General features: G+C 38.5%; 1 pseudogene; it reads right to left on the bottom strand.

Annotated features, from left to right (window-relative positions):
• Positions 1-4,864: 4,864 nt before the first annotated feature.
• Positions 4,865-5,455, bottom strand: LOC149166775 (S-adenosylmethionine decarboxylase proenzyme pseudogene; annotated as a pseudogene).
• Positions 5,456-10,065: the final 4,610 nt, after the last annotated feature.

Raw genomic sequence — 10,065 nt, 5'->3', positions numbered from 1 at the left:
CTCTCATTTGATTATTCCACTTCACCATTGTGAACCTTAATCCTATGCTAAGTCAAATGCTGCCACGATCTGGAGTCTTGTCACTGATATATTCAAGAGAAGTCCTATCTGCAGTCTATTACCTATACATTGTTTGACTCTTTTCTACAGTTTTGGATCCTACTCATTTCACTCCATTTTATTCCTCATTTCGTGTCAATGATGGGGGAATCATCATGGACCTCCTTCGATGGGTCACTTCATGTCGACTTCAAGTTATTATCCAGGAAGATGACCTAGAAACTCCCTTTTAGTACCTTAGAGCTTGCATACCTTACTGGAAAGTTCTTCACATCCAACAATAGGTTTTCACTTGTTGCCTTCGATCAGGTGATTCCATGATTGTTCAACTTCAACTTTGTTATGACATTCATGGATTGTACTATCCTACCTTGAGAGCCATTGTCATTATGGGTGGTCCCTCTCGTGCTTGTTAATGGTCCACATAAATGGCTGGTAATCAGATGGCTTTCTAGCATCTTCTACTGTGACACATTCATTCGCATCTTAGAATTTTTACTTTGATCAGGTTGGGATGGAGAGAAAGACCCTAAGTTTTGTCTGATATGACTCAGGCTGCATGGAGTTGTGTATTTTTCATCATTGTACACATGTTTCTTCTATATGGATGGATGTGACCATACCGTGGGACTTTACATTTATGATGATCATTCTATATCAGAAGGATGTGTCCATACTTTGGATCTTAGATTCTAGACAATCCTTTTGTATTAGATGGTTGCACCTATACCATGGATCCTTTCATATAGTCCTTACTATCCAGATGGTTGCATCCATAACGTGGATTCATGTTTTGACATATGTATATGCATATGCATCCTTGATTTGCAGGTCTCCTGACAATATTTTTTCTCATCCTTGCAAAATCTCATAAAGCATCTCAGCCATCACTCCCTGTTCTGCCTTCCTGCTTTAAGGGGAATCTATTACATAGTATTTTTTCACACGTCCTACACTTCCCTGTGACATACCCCGAAGTGCCCGAAACATCACCATAATGAAATGTACTCATTCATATATGCAATTCAGATCCTTCCTAAGACATTTATTGGAAGATTCCTTGATCTTCCCCTACGGGAAATAGCTCTTAAACCCTAATTTGAGAATCATCATTCTTATGAGGCTAAAAACCATGATGGTCACATGTTGCACTATACCAAACCCGCAATGGAATCACTCTTCTTTCTCATATACCCACGATGATCCTGAAAAGGAAATTTTCTCAAAGAGGATGAGAAGATTTTTGATCTGTAAGCTTATATAGCAGCGATATGGAAGTTGTTAAGCATAAATGAGGTCAAATTCTCCCAACTTAGCCACTTGGTCTTATCCCTATGAGCTACCTCCCTGATATGAGGGTCTATTCCTATCTTTGGAGAGATCCTAACTCCATTTCCTATCCTATATATTCATCCTCTCCCATTCCCAAATGGTTAGAGGTTGGTTGGTCTATGTCTATTTACACCCTTATGCTAAGACTGTACCTATATGCTACTCATTTGGCTTGGATAAGGAGTTCTTGGAGAGCTTAGCTTGGACTTGGGTATTCATTCAAGGAGAGCCTATCAACAATGAGGCTTGGTGGTATGCTTCCCCTTATTTTTTATTAATATAAAACTGATGGTTCAGTTTCCCTAAATGTATATCCTCATGGAGCATTTAGCTTAACATTCCTTGATTAGTTAAGTAGGTTTCTTTTGAATATGTTATTTCTTTTTTCATGCCTTGTTGTGTCTTGATCTCTTGTGTTTATAAGCACCAAGTGATAAGTGGAAAACTATTTATGTGGGCACTCGAAGATTAAGGATTTTATAAAAACAACCCAAGATAGAGATATGGGACAAAGGCATCTAAAGATATGATGTTAAGATAAAGGCTCCATGAGCTCAGCTTGTCATTTGGCCCTCCTTCTAATGCTAAAAATTTGCTGACGAGATGGAATATACCTCCAATAGATTTGGGGTCTCCCCGATGTGAAGTCCCAATTAGACCTCACTTTTTTTGGGATAGGATACCCATTTGGTATGTAGGCCCATCTATCATCATGTCAATTTCACTCCTAGCTATGAAGTGAGGAGTTGTTAGAGTGAAGACAAGAATGAGGTGCCCGAAACATGGAAACAAAGTCAACCTAAGATTGACAAACTACAGATTCATGAGATACAAGAGAGTAGTAGCAACAATAAGAAGAAGTATGCCATGAGAAGGGTGAGTGAGCTAAAACCATCTCAAACATACATGAACAAGAACATGACAAAGGTTAATTACAAATCAATTCACAATAGGTTACTGGCATGATTTGTTATAAATAAGCACAGATTAAAAGAAGACATGAAATCCATAAGCTAAGAATGAGTTCATTAACATATGCCCACCTAAAAGCACACTTGAAAACATGATGGACATATAAGAAATTCAATACAATGATCATACATATGCATGGGAACACTAATGAAAATAATTAAATTCTTATCAATGTTGCGAAAAATACAAGTACATATCTTGTGATTCATCAAAGCCCAACAATGGAATATGGGCTGCTCATACCATTACCCAATGAAAACTCTAGCCTCGCCACAACTCACCCTACTAGTTACCAAGAGTTTAGTGCCTCTAGCTCTTCAAGCACAAATAAACTATCTAATGGTAGTCCTAGTTCTAGTGCTAAAATCTCCCCCTTGAAATGATGCATGAGGGAATATTTATAAAGGTGAGGTGATTTTTCACCTACCATAACCTTTGACCTACCCTCAAGACTCTTGAACTTCCTCACAAGTCTCTCATGTTCAATGACTATCATATGCCCAACTGATCTATGCATAGATATGGGCATTACATTGACAAATATGTTCATTTTGATAAAGAGAAATTGTGAAGAGAATAAAGAAGAATTTTGGAAACCCTAGGGTATTAGTCGCCAATGTGTTTGCCACATGGTGGACAAGGTTGTGTTGTTTTCTCGCTTTTCTTGTGCCTAATTTTCATTCTACCAACTTTTGAGGTCATGCCCTTGGTATTACTAACTTGTTCTAGAAGCTTGTATGGATCTAGCTTTCTAGCTTGTCGAAACCCTAATTGCACAACCTCAAAGAGAAACACTAGCTTCCTCCATGCAAATCAGCATTTTGTTCCCTTTCTTATACTTGCAAATAAATAACATCGTTCATTGTCTTGCAGTCCTAAGAGCCATGTATGCTCATTTATTTAGACTTGTTTCTTGGATAACCATACTGTTCATCAAGAAGATCATCTTCCTTCTCTCTAGCCTCATCATCATCTCCTTCTTCATTTGTTGCATTTTCGATTTTGGCAATAAACCCGTCTAACTCTTCTTGATCCATATTCTCACCAAAGTGTGTTCCATGCTCATCACTTGCATACGATGGATCCTTATCCCCATGAAACACCAATAAACTAAATTTCTTCTTATCAACATTAATATTGTGCCTTCTTGTGATGAAATAACAAGTCATCACAAGATGCTAATTGGCTATAATTACCATACAAAATAAAAGCCCATTTGCCTACCTCTCATAATCTCAACATGGCTTTGACAAAGGTGAATTAGAGTTATCTACATATAATTGAATCAAAAAACTTAGAATCCTTTATAGTTACCACTACAAACATGGACATTGTACTGATTATCATATGACCATTATATTGATTATCATAAACAAAAGACAAACAACCTACTAAAATTACAAAGTGTAGGCATACCAATCAACTGTAGGATAGCATAACAATCATCACTTAGAGAAACAATGAAATGCAGATATACCAATGGACAATCAATTCCAAGAAACCATAATAGAATTGTTCATATATGCAATAGGCATTACTATGATTCATACCATTTTTTCCAAAAACCTTGTAATTTTACATTAAATCCAATGAGATAAAGAATGGGAACTATATAGTCTCTACATAAAACTAAATTATGTAGAAAATAAACAACACGAGATTCGAATGACTAGTCATAAAAAAAAGTGATCATTGATGATAATTCTAGTACATAGCAACAAGATTATGCATGTTTGTTTGACTGTAATTCATTCCTTTGTTGAAAAAATTAGTACCAAAGTACTTTCTTGAAATGAGAACGTACGACGCTACAACCCTCTCCCAACGTAGAGAACAATAAGTTGCACTAACAAAGTGATAACATGGAGCAAAATAGATCCATCGTGAAGCAAATGGAAGAAAATATAAAGACCTGTAGAAATGAAGCTTCATGTGTGTATCAATCTTTTAGACCACTGCACTCAATATGCGTCTTTGCTTTCTTTTTCACTTGGAAATAATCATTTCCTTCATGTTCCTCTTCCCGAGCAACAGAAACCAACATAGACTCAGAATCGTCAATTTTGTAAGTGCAGTATACAACACTACCCTTCTTTGGAAGCTCCTATTGACTTATCATTTCACAAGTATATCCTTGTGGACAAACTGGTTTTTTCCATGAAGAATGATGTGCACTGGCATTGACATGAATTTCAATAGAGAATATCATAGGCCTAAAACAGCTTAATACCCTCTCCACCAATGCTTCCAGATCACAATCCTTGGGATCATAACCCATGGCTTCAAAACTTGCATAACTGAAATCATCTTCAGGAGTTACATGAATTGTAGATAAAGTCAGTCCTTCAATAGAATTCATGGAGTAACCACAAGGATCAAATTCAAAATCATAGATTTTTACCCGATGAAGATTTTCGATATACTAGAATTAAGTGTCATTTCTGCCTAGAATTACAATGATGCTTGTAAAACAGGGAAACACAGTTGCAGTCAAGATGAGTCATGGACATCCCCAAGTAAACACTAGATAATATGCACCCTCTGATGTGAAAGCATCAGAAGAAGTGGAGTATATATTCCAGTTGTAAAACATTCTAGAATTTCCCATAACATAAGCCATTCCACCAGATTCAAGAGCTCCAAAGTACTTATCCAGATATGACACTTCCTCAGAAAAGCTCCGGTGAGGAAATGGTTGTGCTCCAGGATGGATGAATGTTTCACGAGTGTAATTAACATTTTTTATAGAGAGAGACAGGCTGGTTGCATTTCTTAATATCGGAGGGATGGAAAGCAGCAGATTGGTCGTCCCACAGGTTTTGAGAATGATCTTGAATGGGTAAACAAAGGGACTCGACTCTGACAAGAGATATGAATCGAAATGTTCATTACAAAGCTCGGAAACTATTTTGCATTTGGCTACATTGAGCATTTCATCGAATTGGGTTCGAGTGAGTGCCCTTAGGCCCCTGCCCTCTGATTCAGTAAAAAATGAAGATGCAAAAAACTCAATCTCTAACCTTTTTTCAAATCCTTCAAAACCAATTGCAGTCATCAGGCCGACAACCACTTCTTCACAAGCCATATCCATTTTGAATTGTAGAAGAGATGGAATACAAAAGAAGGTAGTGCATTGAGGGATAAGAATCTGATCTGACAACCTTACGGACCTTGTCCTAGTGATCTAATTCTAAATCCTAAGTGCATAGTTGGTACTCTAAGAATATTAGGATGGATCTTAGATGCACTGCACAGAAATTCAAACCAAAACCAGATGTGAGATTATGTACAATAAAATATTCAGTAACGGTATTTGAAAATGAATATGCATAATATATACAATTGCAGCTAATTGATTCATGGTTTCCTAAAACAAACCAAACTTCCATCTATCAATTCCTAGTAGAGAAATAAAAACCATGTTGGGGTAAGCAGCAGTGCGAAACTTGTGGATGCCACCACGAGGTCGAATGTCTTCAGTCTTGTATCCTTGGTGAGTTTCTAATTATTATTAAACTTCTTCCTCCCACCTTTTGTGTCCATCACAACATTCGCCCTTTCTGAATTAACACAAAACAAGCGACATCGGGACTAAGCCCAAATGACAAAAAGTATGGCATCTAAATAACAATCACAGAACACGCATTCTGCGGGGATTGAAAATTTGACCTTAAATAAAAATAAATGTAAAACAAGCATCAAAGTTGTGAAAAACTTAAGCCCTTTGTTCCCTGGAGGTCAAAGAAATAATGAAATCCATGAGAAAGCCCTGTAAAAATAAGGGAAGGAAGATGTTGTCCTTCAATTGACAATTATATAGCCAATTGAATGCCCCTCAGCAAATTGTAACACTGCCATTGAAAGGTCAATGTGGCTATATATATATATATATATATATATATATATATATATATATATATATATATATATATATATATATATATATATATATATATATATATATATATATATATATATATATATATATATATATATATATATATATATATATATATATATATATATATATATATATATATATATATATATATATATATATATATATATATATATATATATATATATATATATATATATATATATATATATATATATATATATATATATATATATATATATATATATATATATTAAGGAACATTTGGTGACAGTAAAATCTATTTTAAGATAGTTTGTCTACTAACAGAGTCACGTGACGCCTTCATCACAACCATCTATCATGGATTCCCCACGTTGGTGCTTTAGCAATGGACTACATGACGCCCATCTCTATGCCTTCAATAACAACACCTCCACTATTAGTGCCAGCAAATTAACCACATGGTAATTCTGCAACAGAGTTGGTTGATGATAATGTTTCACGTACTCTTAAGGTCATTCTCCAATTACAAGGAAATACAATTGGAACCACTGATAAAGATGGTGCCATTTCAAAATTGGGCATTGTTTTCCATTCGCCTAGTATCAAAAACAATGGCGACAATGAAGAAATCCTGGAGGAATCTAGTGCATGTGGTATCATCATGGGTAGCAAGGCAACCCCCAAAGGTGAAGGAGTTTCTAGCAGTAGTTTCCGCATCACAGCTCTTGGCGCTCTTAAATTTATGGTTAAAAACCATGATAATCTCTTCGTTGATGCCAAAGCAACACATGCTATGGGAATTTGTGCTTTTGGAATTCTTGTTCATAGTTTACGCTGAGGATGAAGGACCACCAGAAATGAGCCAGATTTCAAATGAAATTCGGGATGGGGCTGAAGATTTTTTATAGGACTCAGTATGGTACTATTTCATAATTTTTTTAGCATTTGTTATCATGGGTATATCTCTTTCGAAATACCACTCCTCCATAGGAAGCATCTTGACTTGAAAGGTCAACTTTAGTATTTATCACTATAATTTCTTTCCTTCTTGGAGCCTTGTGTTCGAGTATTACAGGCTATGTTGGCATGTGGGTTTCTGTGTGTGCAAATGTTAGAGTTTCTAGTGCCGCAAGGAGGTCAACAAGAGAATCTTTACATGTGGCTACTCATTCTGGTGGCTTTTCAACAATCATTGTAGTATCTGCATGTAGAATACTTTCCATCAGACGTACATGTGATTCAATTCTAAAGTCACCTATGGAAGATCCCATGGCAATACTCCAGAAAGGATATTTTTTCAATATATATTTAGTAGTTATTTCATTTGCTAGGTCTACACATTCGCTTCTTTACTCTGATCAAGCTCCTACAACATGGTCACACTTTGCACTTTGTGGGCTAGTAGGAATCATAACAGCATATGTTTTCAACACAAGCTGGTGGGAGTGTTGGCTTAGTGGGGCTTGACCCAAGTTCAGAAGTGATTTAGCCAAGCAAATCCTAGTATTACTGGCCCTTTCGGCAACAGTCTATGGAGCACGGCCTAAGGTCTCACCCGAAGTAGTATGGGCTGGTGCTAGAACCAGGTTTCCACACCCTACGGATGTCTGATATGAGGTGATTGGTACACGATCCAACCTCTGCACTTACTGTGCTACGCGCACCTATGGGCACCCCACACCCTGTGATACTATCTTCCCGTAGGTCTAGCCACAGCCTGACCCGTGTTATTTACACAAGTCTTCCTTAAGTAGTCTTTGTTAGCTGATTACTTAGATTAAATTCACATATAATCATTCATACGAGTATTCATCAAGTGTGCATAGTAAATAAATATAGTAAAAGTAATACATAACATCAAAATATAGATTCAAAAATAGATGCACAGAGTAAACTTCTCTTTATTAACTTTCAATTCCAAGTACAGACTTTGCTCCGCCTTGCGCACTCAGCTATAGGGGTCAGCATACTTAGCTACGGACTCTACTATGCCTCTGCACACTCAGCTCTAGAGCCCCTTCCTACTACTACCACCCAGTACACTTCAGATTCTACTCTATGCTCTAACCATGCCTTCGTTATTCTATCTATTGTTGACTTCCCTTTCTTTACACTTAGAGCCTTGCTCTATTTATACAATCCCATGGTCCACGGACCATGGGTAGGCCGACACAACTTTACATTAAATTACAATACAATGCTAAGGGCAGACAAACCTATGACTCGATTATACACTTCGTGCTCTGCACCCGCAATTCATGGAGTCTTACATGATCTTTGACCAAAACGTGGGCTTTGAGCCCCAAAAACTACTGCGGGGGATCCCATGCCCAACAGGCCCCCAAAAAAATCATCGTGACTCATCCCGAGTCACTCTGCTAGTGCGGTGATCTTGGCATGGAGCCCCTCCAACTGTGCTTGTGCTGCGTGAAGGTCCGTAGCGCACTGTTCTTCCATTTGTTGGATCTGCTCTACTATTTCTACTAAATGCTCGCTTTAAGGGGAAAATCCTTGTCTCAAAGCATGCATCACCTTCATTTATGCAAGCTTTCCTTTGATATCAATAGTGATGTGGAAAGCCTCATCAATCCAAGGTTGGGCGCGCGCTTTAAGTATTGCCTCTTTTTGTTGTGCAGAATCCATCTCTTCCTTCAATGCCTTCACCTATTGTAGCTTCGCCAGTCACTGGGTCAGGACAACTGTCTACGCCATTTCGCGCACACTATCATACTATACTTGAAGCTCCTGCACCTCTGTTTCTAGGCGCTATATGGTAGGGTCCTCCTGTAAGGAAGTGAGGACAGCAAAGGATTCTTCCAACATACCCATATAGGTTTGCATTGCATGTCCTGTTTCTTCCAGCCCTTTTTCGATAGCATCAGCGCGTTTTTTCCTAATTTCCGGGGGCATGGATAATTGCACCTTTAATCAAAGTTCGGCAATCTAAAGGTTGAGGTCCAGTTGTATCCTCATTGCTTCCTCCTTTGCCTCATAGAATCCATTAGCCACTCTGTGAATTCACACTCCAACTGGTAGGTCTGTCACAATTTATAACTTTGGAGCGTGGTGACATGCTTTCTCTACTATCTTCTCCAGCTGTTGATTCTGTGCCAGCGTGTCATTGCGTTGTATACTAAGCTTCTCAATGTTGATTCGTTGTTCGTTGAGCATTTGTACTACGTGTCCTTCCCTAGCGCGGAGTTCTGTTGTCACTCCGTCCTGTAGCTGGTATAATGTATCCCGCAAAAGGGCAACCAAGTTTAGGGAAAGTCCCTTGATCCAGCCCACCACAGCTCTGTCCTCCATGCTATCCACTGTCAATGCTCCTTCCGGTAGTATGACAGTGTTAGCCATTTTGGCCCACAGTAACTTCTCCATTACCAATGTACCTATGGCACCATAGGCAGCTACTATTCCCTCCTATGGGGGCCGCACTTGAAGTTGTTGCAGCTGCGCCCTGAAGGCCCCCAACACATTCTGCTGCTCCATCATTGCTTCATGGAGCTCTTCCCTAGTGACCTTATGAATTGTGTCACCGATGTCGTAGAGGTCACCCTCTGTCAATGTAATAAGTTCATTGTCTAGTTCGGAAGCCTTGGTCTTCTTCCATGGGCCTGCTCGTTCCGTACCGTGCGGTTGTTTTAGTTGTGTAGATATCGTGATTGGGTCTGCACCTTCCATTGTGTCCTCAGTTCCCTGTCCCATGGTCAAGTCCGGGCCTCCTTCTTCCCGCATCGTGGTGGGTCCTGTTGCCTGTGTTGTTGCTGCTTCTTCGATGCCCTTGGTCTACTTTATAATGGCCTTCGCTGCCTCACAGA

The sequence above is a fragment of the Pinus tabuliformis genome, chromosome 5_1 (assembly GCF_031772625.1).
Source record: "Pinus tabuliformis cultivar Carrire ecotype Pingquan chromosome 5_1, CPIR1, whole genome shotgun sequence".
Lineage (NCBI taxonomy): Eukaryota > Viridiplantae > Streptophyta > Pinopsida > Pinales > Pinaceae > Pinus > Pinus tabuliformis.
Note: the sequence above shows the minus strand (reverse complement) of the source record. Positions and strands in the feature narration are given on the sequence as shown.